This window comes from Cherax quadricarinatus, chromosome 18, assembly GCF_038502225.1.
Source record: "Cherax quadricarinatus isolate ZL_2023a chromosome 18, ASM3850222v1, whole genome shotgun sequence".
In the NCBI taxonomy this organism is placed as follows: domain Eukaryota; kingdom Metazoa; phylum Arthropoda; class Malacostraca; order Decapoda; family Parastacidae; genus Cherax; species Cherax quadricarinatus.
The window spans coordinates 36,684,609-36,704,608 of record NC_091309.1 but is presented as its reverse complement, the minus strand read 5'-3'; positions in this window follow the sequence as shown (position 1 = coordinate 36,704,608).

Here is a 20,000-nt window from a genome sequence, read left to right as displayed (position 1 = left end):
CACCAGCCGTCACGTTACAACCTCGCTCCTGCCTGTACAATTTTCTCTCGAAGCCTACCATCAACACCAGCCGCCACGTTACAACCTCGCTCCTGCCTGTACAATTTTCTCCCGAAGCCTACCATCAACACCAGCCGCCACGTTACAACCTCGCTCCTGCCTGTACAATTTTCTCTCGAAGCCTACCATCAACACCAGCCGCCACGTTACAACCTCGCTCCTGCCTGTACAATTTTCTCTCCCAAGGTGTATTTTATTGACCTGAAAAAGTCTCTTGTACAGGCGAACTGTAATAGTTTCCAGTTATTGCTTTTGTGTGTCTGTTTATAACAGCTCTCAACTGTAGCTAAATAATGAGGTATACTTGATGTTACTGAAGATACAGTTTTTGTTAGGATATCTGTATATTTTTCGCGGTCATGGTCTACAGTAAATTGTTATAGAATCAGAAAGTTAAGTTCAGCGACAGTATTAGCATTACTGCACTGCAATGTAACAGTTCGTTATTCTCTTTTATCTGAGCACTTCCTTATCGCCCTATATTTGAACGCTTTCTTATTGTTTTATTATCACCATTTATCTGAGCACCTTCTTATCGCTCTTTATTTGAGCACTTTATCGTCCTTTAGTTTACAAGACCTTAAGTACTTGGTTTGCTGGTGTATTAGATTTACAACCTGTTTACTACAGGTTTATTAAAGTTGCACGTAACCTGTACAACAGTCAAGGATACTGGACAAAGTAAACTCACGGTGTATATACACAGACCTGCACATCTGTGTATATTCATTAAGAAATAAACATCTGTTGGTGTAAATAGTCTTGTACTGTTGTATAGTTTCGGCTAAAAAGGAAAAGCATATGTATACACAAGAGAGGTATACACCTCTCTCTGTAAATGACAAATGTTACTCTCGGTATTTTATAAGTAAAAATTGAGCGTTGTAAATCATTGAACTCAGATGTACGAGAAAGTCTTCCCTCAGAATAGGACGTTGAACCCCCACAGTTGTGTGGTGTTACTTCCAACAAGAAATCATCGAATCCAGCAGTTTGGCGAAATTATTTCCGTGGATAAAAAATAAGTAATTGAACTCAGTATATATTTTGGGACGGGTTGCTCTTGCCAATAAAAAGTGTGTATGGGGAGGGGTGAAGTATGATTGTAGGGGAGTCGTGACTGGTGTTGTGTATGTTGTGTGTGTAGTGTATGTTGTGTGTATGTGTATGTGTGATGTAGTGTATGTTGTGTGTGATGTACTGTATGTTGTGTGTGATGTATGTTGTGTGTGATGTAGTGTATGATGTGTGTGATGTATGTTATGTGTGATGTAGCGTATGTTGTGTGTGATGTATGTTATGTGTGATGTAGCGTATGTTGTGTGTAATGTATGTTGTGTGTGATGTAGGGTGTGTTGTGTGTGATGTATGTTGTGTGTGATGTATGTTATGTGTGATGTAGCGTATGTTGTGTGTAATGTATGTTGTGTGTGATGTAGGGTGTGTTGTGTGTGATGTATGTTGTGTGTGATGTAGTGTATGTTGTGTGTGATGTATGTTGTGTGTGATGTAGTGTATGTTGTGTGTGATGTATGTTGTGTGTGATGTAGTGTATGTTGTGTGTAATGTATGTTATGTGTGATGTAGCGTATGTTGTGTGTAATGTATGTTGTGTGTGATGTAGGGTGTGTTGTGTGTGATGTATGTTGTGTGTGATGTAGTGTATGTTGTGTGTGATGTATGTTGTGTGTGATGTAGTGTATGTTGTGTGTGATGTATGTTGTGTGTGATGTAGTGTATGTTGTGTGTGATGTATGTTATGTGTGATGTAGCGTATGTTGTGTGTAATGTATGTTGTGTGTGATGTAGGGTGTGTTGTGTGTGATGTATGTTGTGTGTGATGTAGTGTATGTTGTGTGTGATGTATGTTGTGTGTGATGTAGTGTATGTTGTGTGTGATGTATGTTATGTGTGATGTAGTGTATGTTGTGTGCGATGTATGTTATGTGTGATGTAGGGTGTGTTGTGTGTGATGTATGTTGTGTGTGATGTAGTGTTTGTTGTGTGTGATGTAGTGTATGTTGTGTGTGATGTATGTTGTGTGTGATGTAGTGTATGTTGTGTGTGATGTATGTTGTGTGTGATGTAGGGTGTGTTGTGTGTGATGTATGTTGTGTGTGATGTATGTTGTGTGTGATGTAGGGTGTGTTGTGTGTGATGTATGTTGTGTGTGATGTATGTTGTGTGTGATGTAGGGTGTGTTGTGTGTGATGTATGTTGTGTGTGATGTAGTGTATGTTGTGTGTGATGTATGTTGTGTGTGATGTAGTGTATGTTGTGTGTGATGTATGTTGTGTGTGATGTAGTGTATGTTGTGTGTGATGTATGTTATGTGTGATGTAGTGTATGTTGTGTGCGATGTATGTTATGTGTGATGTAGGGTGTGTTGTGTGTGATGTATGTTGTGTGTGATGTAGTGTTTGTTGTGTGTGATGTAGTGTATGTTGTGTGTGATGTATGTTGTGTGTGATGTAGTGTATGTTGTGTGTGATGTATGTTGTGTGTGATGTAGGGTGTGTTGTGTGTGATGTATGTTGTGTGTGATGTAGTGTATGTTGTGTGTGATGTATGTTGTGTGTGATGTAGTGTATGTTGTGTGATATATGTTGTGTGATGTAGTGTATGTTGTGTGATGTAGTGTATGTTGTGTGTGATGTTGCGTGTGATGTAGTGTATGTTGTGTGTGATGTAGTGTATGCTGTGTGTGATGTAGTGTATGTTGTGTGTGATGTATGTTGCGTTTGATGTAGTGTATGGTGTGTGTGATGTAGTGTATGTTGTGTGTGATGTATGCTGTGTTTGATGTAGTGTATGTTGTGTGTGATGAAGTGTATGTTGTGTGTGATATATGTTGTGTTTGATGTAGTGTATGTTGTGTGTGATGTAGTGTATGTTGTGTGTGATGTAGTGTATGTTGTGTGTGATGAAGTGTATGTTGTGTGTGATGTAGTGTATGTTGTGTGTGATGTAGTGTATGTTGTGTGTGATGAAGTGTATGTTGTGTGTGATGTAGTGTATGTTGTGTGATGTAGTGTATGTTGTGTGTGATGAAGTGTATGTTGTGTGTGATGTATGTTGTGTTTGATGTAGTGTATGTTGTGTGTGATGCAGTGTATGTTGTGTGTGATGAAGTGTATGTTGTGTGTGATGTAGTGTATGTTGTGTATGATGAAGTGTATGTTGTGTGTGATGTATGTTGTGTGTGATGAAGTGTATATTGTGTGTGATGAAGTGTATATTGTGTGTGATGTAGTGTATGTTGTGTGTGATGTAGTGTATGTTGTGTGTGATGTATGTTGTGTGTGATGTAGTGTATGTTGTGTGTGATGTAGTGAATGTTGTGTGATGTAGTGTAGTTTGTGTGTGATGTAGTGTATGTTGTGTGATGTAGTGCATGTTGTGTGTGATGAAGTGTATGTTGTGTGTGATGTATGTTGTGTTTGATGTAGTGTATGTTGTGTGTGATGTAGTGTATGTTGTGTGATGTAGTGTATGTTGTGTGTGATGTAGTGTATGTTGTCTGCGATGAAGTGTATATTGTGTGTGATGAAGTGTATGTTGTGTGTGATGTATGTTGTGTGTGATGTAGTGTATGTTGTGTGTGATGTATGTTGTGTGTGATGTAGTGTATGTTGTGTGTGATGTAGTGAATGTTGTGTGATGTAGTGTAGTTTGTGTGTGATGTAGTGTATGTTGTGTGATGTAGTGCATGTTGTGTGTGATGAAGTGTATGTTGTGTGTGATGTATGTTGTGTTTGATGTAGTGTATGTTGTGTGTGATGTAGTGTATGTTGTGTGATGTAGTGTATGTTGTGTGTGATGTAGTGTATGTTGTCTGCGATGAAGTGTATATTGTGTGTGATGAAGTGTATGTTGTGTGTGATGTATGTTGTGTGTGATGTAGTGTATGTTGTGTGTGATGTATGTTGTGTGTGAAGTGTATGTTGTGTGTGATGTAGTGTATGTTGTGTGTGATGTATGTTGTGTTTGATGCAGTGTATGTTGTGTGATGAAGTGTATGTTGTGTGTGATGTATGTTGTGTGTGAAGTGTATGTTGTGTGTGATGTAGTGTATGTTGTGTTTGATGTAGTGTATGTTGTGTGTGATGTATGTTGTGTTTGATGTAGTGTATGTTGTGTGTGATGAAGTGTATGTTGTGTGTGATGTAGTGTATGTTGTGTGTGATAAAGTGTATGTTGTGTGTGATGTAGTGTATGTTTTGTGATGTAGTGTATGTTGTGTGTGATGAAGTGTATGTTGTGTGTGATGTATGTTGTGTTTGATGTAGTGTATGTTGTGTGTGATGTATGTTGTGTGTGATGTAGTGTATGTTGTATGTGATGTAGTGTATGTTGTGTGTGAAGTGTATGTTGTGTGTGATGTAGTGTATGTTGTGTGTGATGAAGTGTATGTTGTGTGTGATGAAGTGTATATTGTGTGTGATGAAGTGTATATTGTGTGTGATGTAGTGTATGTTGTGTGATGTAGTGTATGTTGTGTGTGATGTAGTGTATGTTGTGTGTGATGAAGTTTATGTTGTGTGTGATGTAGTGTATGTTGTGTGTGATGTAGTGTATGTTGTGTGTGATGTAGTGTATGTTGTGTGATGTAGTGTATGTTGTGTGTGATGTAGTGTATGTTGTGTGTGATGAAGTGTATGTTGTGTGTGATGAAGTGTATATTGTGTGTGATGAAGTGTATATTGTGTGTGATGTAGTGTATGTTGTGTGTGATGAAGTGTATGTTGTGTGTGATGAAGTGTATATTGTGTGTGATGAAGTGTATATTGTGTGTGATGAAGTGTATGTTGTGTGTGATGAAGTGTATGTTGTGTGTGATGAAGTGTATGTTGTGTGTGATCAAGTGTATATTGTGTGTGATGAAGTGTATGTTGTGTGTGATGTAGTGTATGTTGTGTGTGATGAAGTGTATGTTGTGTGTGATGAAGTGTATGTTGTGTGTGATGAAGTGTATGTTGTGTGTGATGTAGTGTATGTTGTGTGTGATTTAGTGTATGTTGTGTGTGATGAAGTGTATGTTGTGTGTGATGTATGTTGTGTGTGATGAAGTGTATGTTGTGTGTGATGTATGTTGTGTGTGATGTATGTTGTGTGTGATGTAGTGTATGTTGTGTGTGATTTAGTGTATGTTGTGTGTGATGAAGTGTATGTTATGTGTGATGTATGTTGTGTGTGATGAAGTGTATGTTGTGTGTGATGAAGTGTATATTGTCTGTGATGAAGTGTATATTGTGTGTGATGAAGTATATGTTGTGTGTGATGAAGTGTATATTGTGTGTGATGAAGTGTATGTTGTGTGTGATGAAGTGTATGTTGTGTGTGATGAAGTGTATATTGTGTGTGATAAAGTGTATGTTGTGTGTGATGAAGTATATGTTGTGTGTGATGAAGTGTATGTTGTGTGTGATGTAGTGTATGTTGTGTGTGATGAAGTGTATGTTGTGTGTGATGTAGTGTATGTTGTGTGTGATGAAGTATATGTTGTGTGTGATGAAGTGTATGTTGTGTGTGATGAAGTGTATGTTGTGTGTGATGAAGTGTATGTTGTGTGTGATGAAGTGTATGTTGTGTGTGATGAAATATATGTTGTGTGTGATGTATGTTGTGTGTGATGAAGTGTATATTGTCTGTGATGAAGTGTATATTGTGTGTGATGAAGTGTATGTTGTGTGTGATGTAGTGTATGTTGTGTGTGATGAAGTGAATGTTGTGTGTGATGAAGTATATGTTGTGTGTGATGAAGTGTATGTTGTGTGTGATGAAGTGTATGTTGTGTGTGATGAAGTGTATGTTGTGTGTGATGAAGTGTATGTTGTGTGTGATGAAGTGTATGTTGTGTGTGATGAAGTGTATGTTGTGTGTGATGAAGTGTATGTTGTGTGTGATGAAGTGTATGTTGTGTGTGATGAAGTGTATATTGTGTGTGATGAAGTGTATGTTGTGTGTGATGTAGTGTATGTTGTGTGTGATGAAGTATATGCTGTGTGTGATGTAGTGTATGTTGTGTGTGATGAAGTGTATGTTGTGTGTGATGAAGTGTATATTGTCTGTGATGAAGTGTATATTGTGTGTGATGAAGTGTATGTTGTGTGTGATGTAGTGTATGTTGTGTGTGATGAAGTGTATGTTGTGTGTGATGTAGTGTATGTTGTGTGTGATGAAGTGTATGTTGTGTGTGATGTAGCGTATGTTGTGTGATGAAGTGTATGTTGCTTGTGATGTAGTGTATGTTGTGTGTGATGTAGTGTATGTTGTGTGTGATGTAGGGTATGTTGTGTGTGATGAAGTGTATGTTGTGTGTGATGTAGTGTATGTTGTGTGTGATGAAGTGTATGTTGTGTGTGATGAAGTGTATGTTGTGTGTGATGTAGTGTATGTTGTGTGTGATGAAGTGTATGTTGTGTGTGATGAAGTGTATATTGTGCGTGATGAAGTGTATGTTGTGTGTGATGAAGTGTATGTTGTGTGTGATGTAGTGTATGTTGTGTGTGATGAAGTGTATGTTGTGTGTGATGAAGTGTATGTTGTGTGTGATGAAGTGTATATTGTGTGTGATGTAGTGTATGTTGTGTGTGATGTAGTGTATGTTGTGTGTGATGTAGTGTATGTTGTGTGTGATGTAGTGTATGTTGTGTGTGATCAAGTGTATGTGTGCAGACGTGTGATAGCTTCTCAACAACCACTTACAAAATATAACGTATGGAAGTGTATATACACCCAGAGGTGTATATATACTTTATACGCAGTGTATGTACGTCCTAACGTGAATATCTCTGTATATACACCCAGAAGTGAGTATCTGTGTAGTTACACCGAGAGGTGCCCATGTCTATTATCTTAGTGTATGTGTACCGAGAAATTTGTATATCTGTATATACACCGAGAGGTGTATATTCAGATACAGACGCACCGCGGCCGCTAGAGGGAGATTCGTCTATAAAAACTTGCATTTGTGGTCACAGTACTCACCTATTTGTACTCACCTATTTGTGGTTGCAGGGGTCGAGTCACAGCTCCTGGCCCCGCCTCTTCGCTGATTGCTACTAGGTCCTCTCTCTCCCTGCCCCATGAGCTCTATCATACCTCGCCTTAAAACTATGTATGGTTCCTGCCTCCACCACATCACTTTCTAGGCTATTCCATGGCCTGACTACTCTATGACTGAAGAAATACTTCCTAACATCCCTTTGATTCATCTGAGTCTTCAACTTCCAATTGTGACCTCTTGTGTCTGTGTCCCATCTCTGGAACATCCCGTCTTTGTCCACCTCGTCTATTCCGCGCAGTATTTTATATGTCGTTATCATGTCTCCCCTGACCCTCCTGGCCTCCAGTGTCGTCAGGCCGATTTCCCTCAACCTTTCTTCATAGGACAATCCCCGTAGCTCTGGGACTAGTCTTGTTGCAAACCTTTGCACTTTCTCTAATTTCTTGACGTGCTTGACTAGGTGTGGATTCCAAACTGGTGCTGCATACTCCAGTATGGGCCTGACGTAGATGGTGTACAGAGTCTTAAACGAATCCTTACTGAGGTATCGGAACGCTATCCGTAGGTTTGCCAGGCGCCCGTATGCTGCAGCAGTTATCTGATTGATGTGCGCCTCAGGAGATATGCTCGGTGTTATACTCACCCCCAGATCTTTTTCCTTTAGTGAGGTTTGCAGTCTTTGGCCATCTAAACTATATTGTGTCTGCGGTCTTCTTTGCCCTTCCCCAATCTTCATGACTTTGCATTTGGCAGGGTTAAATTCTAGGAGCCAGTTGCTGGACCAGGCTTGTAGCCTGTCCAGATCTCTTTGTAGTCCTGCCTGATCCTCGTCCGATTCGATTCTTCTCATTAACTTCACATCGTCTGCAAACAAGGACACTTCTGAGTCTATCCCTTCCGTTATGTCGTTCACGTATACCAAGAACAGCACAGGTCCTAGGACTGACCCCTGTGGAACCCCGCTTGTCACAGGCGCCCACTCTGACACCTCGTCGCGTACCATGACTCGTTGTTTCCTCCCTGTCAGATATTCTCTGATCCATTGCAGTGCCTTTCCTGTTATGTGTGCCCGATCCCCTAGCTTTTGCAGTAACCTCTTGTGAGGAACTGTGTCGAAAGCCTTCTTGCAGTCCAAAAATACGCAGTCGATCCACCCCTCTCTCTCTTGTCTTACTTCTGTCACCTTGTCATAAAACTCTAGTAGGTTTGTGACACAGGATTTTCCTTCCCTGAAACCGTGCTGGTTGTCAATTATACACTTGTTTCTTTCCAGGTGCCCCACCACTCTCCTCCTGATGATCTTCTCCATGACCTTGCATACTATACACGTTAGAGATACAGGTCTGTAGTTTAGTGCCTCATGTCTGTCTCCCTTTTTAAAAATTGGGACTACATTTGCCATTTTCCATACCTCAGGGAGTTGCCCAGTTTCAAATGATGTGTTGAAGATCTTTGTTAATGGCTCACACAATATCTCTGCTCCCTCTTTAAGGACCCATGGAGAGATGTTGTCTGGTCCCACCGCCTTTGAGGTGTCAAGTTCGCATAGCAGCTTCTTCACCTCCTCCTTGGTTATATGTACCTCATCCAGCACTTGCTGGTGTGCCCCCCTGTTCTGATTTCTTGGAGTCCTACTGGTTTCCACTGTAAATACCTCTTTAAATCTTGTGTTGAGCTCCTGACATACCTCTCGGTCGTTTCTTGTGAATTCCCCATCACCCTTCCTCAGTCTGATTACCTGGTCCTTGACTGTTGTTTTCCTCCTGATGTGGCTGTACAACAGCTTCGGGTCAGTCTTTACTTTTGATGCTATGTCATTTTCATATTGTCTCTGAGCCTCCCTTCTTATCTGTGCATATTCGTTTCTGGCTCTTCGGCTGATTTCTTTATTTTCCTGAGTTCTCTGTCTTCTGTACCTTTTCCATTCTCTATTACACCTAGTTTTTGCCTCCCTACACCTTTGGGTGAACCAAGGACTCGTTCTGTTCTTCCCATTATTTCTGTTTCCCTTGGGAACAAACCTCTCCTCTGCCTCCTTGCATTTTGTTGCTACATAGTCCATCATTTCTTGTACTGGTTTTCCTGTCAGTTCCCTCTCCCACTGAATGTCTTGAAGGAAGTTCCTCATGCCTGAGTAGTTCCCCCTTTTGTAGTTTGGTTTTTCCCAGCCTATTCCTGCTACTCTCTCCACTTGGAGCTCAACTATGTAGTCGAAGCACAGAACCACATGATCACTAGCTCCCAGGGGCCTTTCATACATGATACCCTCGATGTCCGAACTACTCATGGTGAATACAAGGTCCAACCTTGCTGGTTCATCCTCTCCTCTCTCTCTGGTAGTGTCTCTAACATGTTGATGCATGAGGTTCTCCAGTACCACATCCATCATCTTGGCTCTCCATGTTTCGGGACCCCCATGGGGCTCCAGGTTTTCCCAGTCAATCTCCTTGTGATTGAAATCACCCATAACTAGTAACTTTGCTCCCCCCATGTGTGCTCTCCTGGCCACCTCGGCTAGTGTGTTGATCATTGCTCTGTTGCTCTCATCGTATTCTTCTCTTGGCCTCCTGCAGTTCTGTGGTGGGTTGTACATTACTGCAATTATCACCTTATGTCCCTCAGACTGGATTGTTCCTACTAAGTAGTCCCTTTCGCCCATGCCATCCATTCCTTCCATTTTCTCAAAACCCCACTGGTTTTTAATGAGCAGTGCAACTCCTCCTCCCCCTCTCCTCCCTCTGTCTTTCCTGAAGATTTGATATCCGGATGGAAAGATTGAATCTGTTATTATTCTGGTGAGTTTTGTTTCTGTGAGTGCTATTATGTCTGGGGATGTCTCTTTGATTCTTTCGTGCCACTCCTCATACTTGTTTGTTATTCCATCTGCATTTGTATACCACACCTTCAACTTCTTTTCTAAGACTGTGGTCTGGGAAGTATATTGGGGTTGGGGAAGTGGGAGACCTGGTAAGGAACTATGGGTTGTTGCTGTGGGGGTGAAGTTTGTAATGTAGTGGGTGGGGGCATTGGATGTGGCATGGGTGTTTTGATTTAGAGTGTTTGGTTGCACTGGGGTTGACCTGGTTGGGAGGCTTCTATAGAAAGTTGTGAGGGAGGCTGTATTAGATCTTCTTCCTGGGTCTGGGATCTCCTGTCTGTCTTCTCCATCCCCTCTCTTTCCTCCTTTCGCCTTTGTACCATCTCTCTCAGTTTCTTCCTTTCTTCTTGTGTTCTGTCACGGTCGAGATACACCCTCCTGTATGCCGTCATGTCCCTTAATCGTGCTTTCTCCTGCAGTATCCTGGTCCGAGTCGCTTCTGCCTTGAAGGTCACTCTCACTGGCCGGGTTCTTTTTTTTACAAACCCCCCTATTCTCCGAAAATTTTCCAGCTGGGTCATATCGTCTTCTCCTATTGCTTTCATGATGCTTTCAATTGCTTTTTTTTCCCCTTGTTTTCTTGCTTCATATGTTTCCCCTTCAACTTCCTGGAGCCCATACACAAAGACTGACCTCACCCTTTCATTCTCCCACTGCATATCCCTGTGTATCCCCTCATTTAATTTGGTTTCCTCCACTGCAGCTTTCCTTTCATCAGTTTCACTGGCTAATGTACTTGGGCTCAGTGACCTGTCATTTTCCCTTCTCGGCTTTCCTTGGGCTCTGTTGTTGTCTGTTAGGGCCTCCACATAAAGCTTAGCTCTTTCATTTGCTACAGTCTCCTCTGATAGAGCATCTCCATGCAGTTGTGCCCCTTCTTTCCCTACAGTCCCCTTATTTGTGGCTGAGGTAGCAGTCTCTGATGTCAATCCCAAAATGTTCTTTAGTTCTTTATGCTGTTTCAGATTTTTCAGTTCCTCTTCTAAACTCTGTATCCTAGCTTCTGCTGTTTTGACATGCACCTCCCACTTCCTGCTTTCCATATCTATCCTCTCTTCCATTCTCATGCTAAGTTCTTCTAGTTTCTTTTCCCATTCATGATCCCTTTTTATGAGCTCTGCTGCCCAATCTTCCTTTGCATTTTCCTCCTCCTGTCCCTTGGTTTTTCTTGTTGCTCTCTGGCAACCCATTTTTGTTTTATCCTGATTGCCTCAGAGTGGGAAACCTATGTAGTTCTGTATGTTAGGTTAGTAGTGTGTGTGTCAGAGTGTCGGGGGGGGGGGGAAGTAGTGGAGGAACTGTGGCTATTTGGGAGCTGAGTGGGGAGGGGTGGGGAGGGTTTGGGGTGAACGGGGGAGGGGAGGGTGATCGAGGGAGGTGATGGATCAGGGGAAGTAGTGAGATGTCGGTGGTGAGGGGGGAGTGTGTGTGTGTCTGGATATGTGTGTGTGTGTGTGTGTGTGTGTGTGTGTGTGTGTGTGTGTGTGTGTGTGTGAGTGTGTAATTTTGTGTGTAATTGTGTGTGGAATTATGTGTGGGTTTATTATGTACTGAAAGGTAGGTGGCTTGTGCTTTAAGGTAAGTCTCAGTGGTCCTTGGCTGCCCACACCTTCTTGTGACCTGACCAACCTCCTGGGATTTACCGCACTTACAGTGTGTGTGTGTGCGTGTGTGTGTGTGTGTGTGTGTGTGTGTGTGTGTGTGTGTGTGTAATTATGTGTCGAATTATGTGTGGGTTTATTATGTGTCTGAAAAGTAGGTGGCTTGTGCTTGGAGTGTAATGTAGATTCTCAGTTGTCCTTGTGTCCACAACCTATGTGACCTGACTCCCTTGCAGTGTTGCCTATATCACCTGCTTATAGTGACTTAATCGCCTTGTTCAATGGATTACCATTTGCTAAACCTTATTGAATACTTGAGTGCCTATTCTTTATCGTGCTATGAGAGTTAGACCATTCACATTCAGCTTGGCGGTTAAATTGGAACCTGGACCCCACACCCAAACAACCACTCATAGGTGATACAGTACTTGTATTGCAGCTGTAGCAGTGTAGATTGTCCAGGTCGATGTGACGTCCTGGATAGATCCAGCTCGATGTACGTCCTGGCTAGATCCACCTCAATTTCTTCTCGTTAATAATGTACCCTATTCACTGTATTTCTTTCACTGGTCACACTATTGTTTCACTTTATTAAAATCTTGGGTGACACTTGGCAACGCCGCCTTCACACTAGCCTGCGCCACAACGCTTTTATTTTCCAGATCACTTTCAAAATTGTGGCTCTCCCCACACTTGTGTGGCTCAGGCAATTAAAAAAAAAACACTTCTAGGATTGTTGACTACCCTGACACACTTAGCAACCCTTGCAGAACACACACACACACACACACACACACACACACACACACAGTGTGTGTGTGTGTGTGTGTGTGTGTGTGTGTGTGTGTGTGTGTGTGTGTGTGTGTGTGTGTGTGTGGTGTGTGACTCAACAATCAATATTTGCACCAATAACTCATTACAGTTGTGACCGGGTGTGGAAGTGTGAATTGCTCATTACTCTATAATTTGAACATCAAAATGGTATACAATACCGACAGGTTGTTAGGTAAGACACATATGCAACAGTTAGACAACTTTATTCCGAAACGTTTCGCCTACACAGTAGGCTTCTTCAGTCGAATACAGAAAATAGGCAGGAACAGTAGAGATGTGAAGACGATGTAATCAGTCCATCACCCTTGTAGTCGTAGAATTTGAGGTTGTCAGTCCCTCGGCCTGGAGAAGTTCAGTTCCATAGTCAGGAACTGAACTTCTCCAGGCCGAGGGACTGACAACCTCAAATTCTACGACTACAAGGGTGATGGACTGATTACATCGTCTTCACATCTCTACTGTTCCTGCCTATTTTCTGTATTCGACTGAAGAAGCCTACTGTGTAGGCGAAACGTTTCGGAATAAAGTTGTCTAACTGTTGCATATGTGTCTTACCTAACACTCTATAATTTGTTCATGATTGTAGCCAAAGTATAAACGTAAGTAACCATTCTACAGAATTCATTACCTTTGTAACTTGTGAGCTCATTACCTTTGTACCTAGTTCAGCTATCAAAACTTTGGGGGCCCAGTCCCTGGACCCATTACGTACCTCTGTAATCTGTAAATACCTTTGTAACTTGTCATGATTGTGACCAGACTTACCTGGAGTTCATTACCTTTGTAAATTGTGAGTTCATTACCTTGGTAAATTGTGAGTTCATTACCTTTGTAAATTGTGAGTTCATTACCTTTGTAAATTGTGAGTTCATTACCTCTGTAACTTGCTCAGCTATCAAAACTTTGGAGTCCAGTCCCTGGACCAATTATGTACCTCTGTAATCTTTTGACTACCGCCCACAGGATGGGTATGGGGTGCATAATAAACATATTAAACTAAATTAAACTAAGTGGTGCCTATGCTAACCTCCCTGTGGTATATAAATATACCTAGTTGGATTAATCTTAATATAGCCAGCTGGCCCAGTGGCTAACGCGTCGGTCTGGAGTTTTATGACTGATCGCGATTTCTAACCCCACCCGTGGTATGTTATGTTTGCAATCGTGTCATTACGATTTTGTGAGCCTGGAGTTTTAAGACTTACTCGCCGTGGGGATTCAAACCTCACCCGTTCCCTGGTTTGTTTGCAACCGTGTTATTACTACCTACCCCAACTCAACGCAAAGTAAATTAACCTAGCCTAACGTAAACTTAGCCTAATTTAAACTAGTTTATCCTAACTTAAAATACAGAAAGTAGGATTTTAAAAATTGAAAGCGTTGAGTAGGACGTCAAAAAACTGACGTAGTAAAATGAAGCTAATGCATTAGGTGATAACAGCGTTATCAGTACTCTTGGTGCAGTGTTCTCACTAGCTACCACAGGTTTTCCTTACTATGGTCAAGGAGACTTTTATGGATCACATTCAACACAGAGAATGTTACACGTAGAGGACTGATGCCCGTAGGTCTGGACAGACAATATACAGAAGTTTCAAAACATCCATCGTGGGAGCTATCATTCAACTCTCCCCGTGTTTGTTTTGCATCTTGTATCGCTTGTTCGCGATTTTTGCATGCATAATACAGAAGTTTTTATTAGGACTAGGCTTGGCTCAGGGCTAAATTTTGTCAAATCAAATGCTGCCGAGTCGCTAAGTTGACTACAGTAACCGACACCATGCCCAGCCCTTCTAGGGTAGGGTAGGTGCCTGAGCCCGAGCTTGCAGCTCATAAGACTGTCATTCCCAATATACCCCTTGGGCCGGGATGGCAGACCAGAGAGGCCTCGCTTCTCCCTACGAGCCCCGTGAGGGCGGGGAATGTGGCTAGGCCTGGGGATAATTGGTCCCAAAGATGAGGGAGTACTTGTGCCTCCTCCCATGGGAGACTTAAGTCTCAGACACTCCCTAGACAGGGAGCCAAGGCCGGGCCACCACTTTGAAAAGGCCCGGGCAGGGAGAATACCGGCGAATCTTTAATAATAATAATAATGCAGGGCAGATGAGACAAGAGCGAACCTCAGCAGAGACAGGAGCGGAAACAGGAGCAGAGACAATAATAGAAACAAAAGTGGAGATGAGCGAAGGCAATTTACAAAAGGGGTACTCATCTCACATACTGAGTGTCCTTGGTTCGATCCCCGGCAAGGGTGGAAACGTTGGGTATGTTTCCTTGCACCTGCTGCTCCTGTTCACATAGAAGTAGGTACCTGGGTGTTCGTCGACTGTTGTGGGTCTCATCCCTGGGGTAGCATTATACCATAGCACTGGACTTCGAAATGAGCTGAGGCAGGATAGGAACTCCTAGCCAGCAAAATTGATCTAAAAAAACAAAAACAAAAACAAAATAAAAAAATAAAAAACACCGAGAGGAGCGAAGACAAGAGGGATGGACTTGCCTGGTGGTGACAGCAGAGTTGTCAGGCTTGACTGCAGTGTGTTCAGAGAGGACCACATGCCGTCGAATGCAGTGTGTTCTGATAGCCATTGCCACTGAGTGCGGTGTGCTCAGAGACGACCTAGTACCTTAGAGTTCGTCGTTGTGTGAGCATCACGTCCACACCTACGGCCACGTCCATACCTTCGTCAGCGTCACCCTGTTGTGGTGGTGGTAGTATTAGTGGTAGACAACGCCGGGTCACCACATGGAGAAGACCACAGCCAGTCATTTTGAAAAAAGAATATTATATTATCTTTCTTACACAAAATTTTTCTCTAATTTTAAGTTTAATGAAACAAGAATAAGTAAAATCAGAGTAGTACTTATGAAGATATGAAAGTGATATATATATATATATATATATATATATATATATATATATATATATATATATATATATATATATATATATATATATATATATATATATATATATATATATATATTCTTCTTTCAACAAACCGGCCGTATCCCACCGAGGCAGGGTGGCCCAAAAAAGAAAAACAAAAGTTTCTTTTTTCAAATTTAGTAATATATACAGGAGAAGGGGTTAGTAGCCCCTTGCTCCCGGCATTTTAGTCGCCTCTTACAACACGCATGGCTTACGGAGGAAGAATTCTGTTCTACTTCCCCATGGAGATAAGAGGAAATAAACAAAAACAAGAAATAGAAAGAAAATAGCTGAAAACCCAGAGGGGTGTGTATATATGTGATTGTACATGTATGTGTAGTGTGACTTAAGTGTAAGTAGAGGTAGCAAGATGTACCTGAAATCTTGCATGTTTATGAGACAGAAAAAAAGGACACCAGCAATCCTACCATCGTGGAAAACAATTACAGGTTTTCGTTTTACACTCACTTGGCAGGACGGTAGTACCTCCCTGGGCAGTATATATATATATATATATATATATATATATATATATATATATATATATATATATATATATATATATATATATATATATATATATATATATATATATAACACTGATCAATGTCTAGCGTGAGCTGGGCGCCAAGATATTGGCCTAGTGTGATTGAGAACGGTAAAGCACTGCGTACCTGGTTCCAAGGATCGTAGGTTCGAGTCTCCTTCGGCTAGAGATCATTGTGTATATTTCGCCTGCTCTTGCGAATTCCTTGCATATATATATATATATATATATATATATATATATATATATATATATATATATATATATATATATATATATATATATATATATATTATATCTTATTATTATTATTATTATTATTATTATTATTATTATTATTATTAACACATTCTCCCTCTCTCCTACATACTCTAACCTGAGCCTCACTATCCTCGTAAAAAACTCCACTGCTTTCAATATCCTTCTTATTCCATACATTTGTAACATCTGTCACACTATCCACCCTGTCATACGCCTTTTCCAAATCCATAAATGGCACAGAAACCTCTTTACCTTTATCTAAATACTGTTCACCTATATGTTTCACTGTAAACACTTGGTCTATCAACCATATCTTCGAATGGGCCACTCAAAACAATATGAAGTTCAACGAGGAGAAATTTCAACTACTGAGATATGGGAAACTTGAAGAAATTAAAAATGTATCAGGGTATACGACAAATTCTAACCATATAATAGCGCGGAAAAGTAATGTGAAGGACCTGGGACTGATAATGTCAGAGGATCTCGCCTTCAAAGACCACAACAATGTATCTACCTCATGCGCTAAGAAAATGATAGGATGGATAATGAGAACCTTCAAAACTGGGGATGCCAAACCCATGATGATTCTCTTCAAATCGCTTGTGCTCTCTAGGGTGGAATACTGCTGTACACTAACGGCCCCCTTCAAGGCTGGCGACATTGCAGACCTGGAGAATGTACAAAGAGCTTTCACGGCACACACAAATACGATAAGGCACCTAAATTACTGGGAACGGTTGAAGGTCCTTGATCTGTATTCCCTCGAACGCAGGCGAGAGATACTCGATAATATACATTTGGAAGGTCCTGGAGGGATTGGTACCAAACCTGCACACGAAAATTTTTCCCTATGAAAGCAAAAGACTTGGCAGGAGTTGCAACATTCCCCCGATGAAAAGCAGGGGCGCCACAATTACACTGAGAGACATAAGAACATAAAGAAGGAGCACTGCAGCAGGCCTACCGACCCATGCGAAGCAGGTCCATGTCCCCCCGGATTAGCCAAATGACCCACCTAGTCAGGTCACTTCCACTTAAGGAAGGAGCACGGTATCAGACCTAGTAGCACAAGCTAGTCAGGTCCAACTCACACCCACCCACACCCACTCATGTATTTATCTAACCTATTTTTAAAACAACACAACGTTTTAGCTGAAACAACACAGTAAGTGTCCGGGGCCCAAGACTGTTCAATTGCCTCCCAGCATACATAAGGGGGATTACCAATAGACCCCCTGGCTGTCTTCAAGTAGGCACTGGACAGGCACCTAAAGTCAGTACCTGACCAACCGGGCTGTGGTTCGTACGTCAACTTGCGTGCAGACAACAGTAACAGCCTGGTTGATCAGACCATGATCCACCATGAGGCCTGGTCTCAGACCGGGCCGCGGGGGCGTTGACCCTCGAAACCCTCTCCAGGTAAACTTCAGGTATGCTCTCTGCCAATCCCTAGGTACCTTACCCTAAAAGCACCAACCACTCCAAAACTATATCCCCACCTGCTTTTAACATTTCTGTCTTTATCCCAGCAATCCCAGCTGCCTTACCCCCTTTCATTTTACCCACTGCCTCACGAACTTCCCCCACACTCACAACTGGCTCTTCCTCACTCCTACAAGATGTTATTCCTCCTTGCCCTATACACGAAATCACAGCTTCCCTATCTTCATCAACATTTAATAATTCCTCAAAATATTCCTTCCATCTTCCCGATACCTCTAACTCTCTATTTAATAACTCTCCTCTCCTATTTTTAACTGTCAAATCCATTCGTTCCCCAGGCTTCCTCAACTTATTAATCTCACTTCAAAACTTTTTCTTATTTTCCACAAAATTTGTTGATATCTCACCCACTCTCTCATTTGTTCTCTTACATTGCTTCACCACTCTCTTAACCTCTGTTTTTTTCTGTATATATACTCCTCCTTCCTTGCATCACTTCTAATTTGTAAAAACCTCTCATATGCTAACTTTTTCTCTATTATTACTCTCTTTACATCATTATTCTGCCAATTGCTCTTCTTCCCTCCCACACCCACTTTCCTGTGACCACAAACTTCTGCAGAACACTCTAACGCTACATTCTTAAACCTACCCCATACATTTTCAACTCCATTGCCTATACTCTCACTAGCCCATCTATCCTCCAATAGTTTATATCTTATCCTAACTGTCCTCTCCTTTAGTTTAGAAATCTCCACCTCTTTCTTACTTGCTGCTTCCATTTTCCTTGTATCCCATCTACCTTTTACTCTCACTGTAACTACAACTAAAAAGTGATCTGATATATCTGTGGTCCCTGTATAAACATGTACATCTTGAAGTCTACTCAACAATCTTTTATCTACCAATACGTAGTCTAACAAAGTACTGTAATAGCGCCCTGCATCATATATTTTATATTCATTTATCCTCTTTTTCTTAAAATATGCATTACCTGTAACCAAACCCCTTTTTATACAAAGTTCAATCAAAGGGCTCCCATTATCAATTACACCTGGCACCCCAAACTTACCTACCACACACACTAAATGTTTCTCCTACTTTAACATTTAGGTCCCCTACCACAATTGCTCTCTCGCTTGGTTCAAAAGTTCCTAGACACTCGTTTAACATCTCCCAAAATCTCTCTCGTCTACACTCTCTTCTCCAAGTACATACACACTTATTATGACTCACTTTTCACATCCAACCCTTATTTTAATCCACATATTTCTTAAATTTATACATGCCTATTCCCTCTTCTCTTTCCACAACTGATCCTTCAACATTATTGCTACTCCTTCCTTAGCTCTAACTCTCTCAGGTACTCCTGACTTAATCCCATTTATTTCTCCTCAGTGAAACTCACCTACCTTCTTCAACTTTGTTTTGCTTAGAGCCAAGACATCCAACTTCTTTTCACTCATAACATAAGCAGTCATCTTTCTTATCATCCACACAACATCCACGCACATTCAAGCATCCCGGTTTTATAAAGCTTTTCTTCTCTTTTTTTAATATTTTCTATAGAAGAAGGGGTTACTAGCCCATTGCTTCCTGCATTTTAGTCGCCTCATACGACACGCATGGCTTACGGAGGAAACATTCTTTTCCACTTCCCCATGGAGAATAGAGGAAATAAAGAAGAACAAGAACTATTAAGAAAAAAGAAAAACCTAGATTTATGTATTTTTTTTATTTTTATTATAACAAGTGCAATTTAATTTAGTCTAATGTATGTATATATATGCTTGTGCATGCCTGTGTAGTGTGACGTAAGTGTAAGTAGAAGTAGCAAGAACCTGTTATCCAGCGTGTTTACGAGACAGTATAAAAATGGACACCAGCAATCCTACCTTCATATAAAACAGTTACAGGTTTCTGTTTCACACTCACTTGGCAGGACGGTAGTACCTCCCTGGGTGGTTACTGTCTACCAAACTACTACCTATATATATATGTCGTGCCGAATAGGTAAAGCTGGTCAATTAGCAAGAACTCATTTAAAATTAAGTCCTTTCTAAGATTTTCTCTTAAACATTTAAAGATATATTTTCATTTATGTTTATGTAAAAAAATCATAATTTTGTACCAAAAGAACCTTAGAAAACTTACCTAATCTTATTATAACAAGTGCAATTTAATTTAGTCTAATCCAACTAAATATATTTTAGATAAGCTTACAATAATGTAATAATAAACAAACACAATGAAATATATTTTTTTTCGTTAGATTCAGAATGATTTTTGCAAAATTACTGCATACACAAATTTTCGCTTGCCTTATTCGGCAAGAAGAGCCTTGCTATTTAAGCCAAAATCGCAAGTTTTCCCTATTTGGCACGACATATATATGTATGTTCATACATACATACTGTATATGAATTGAGTGC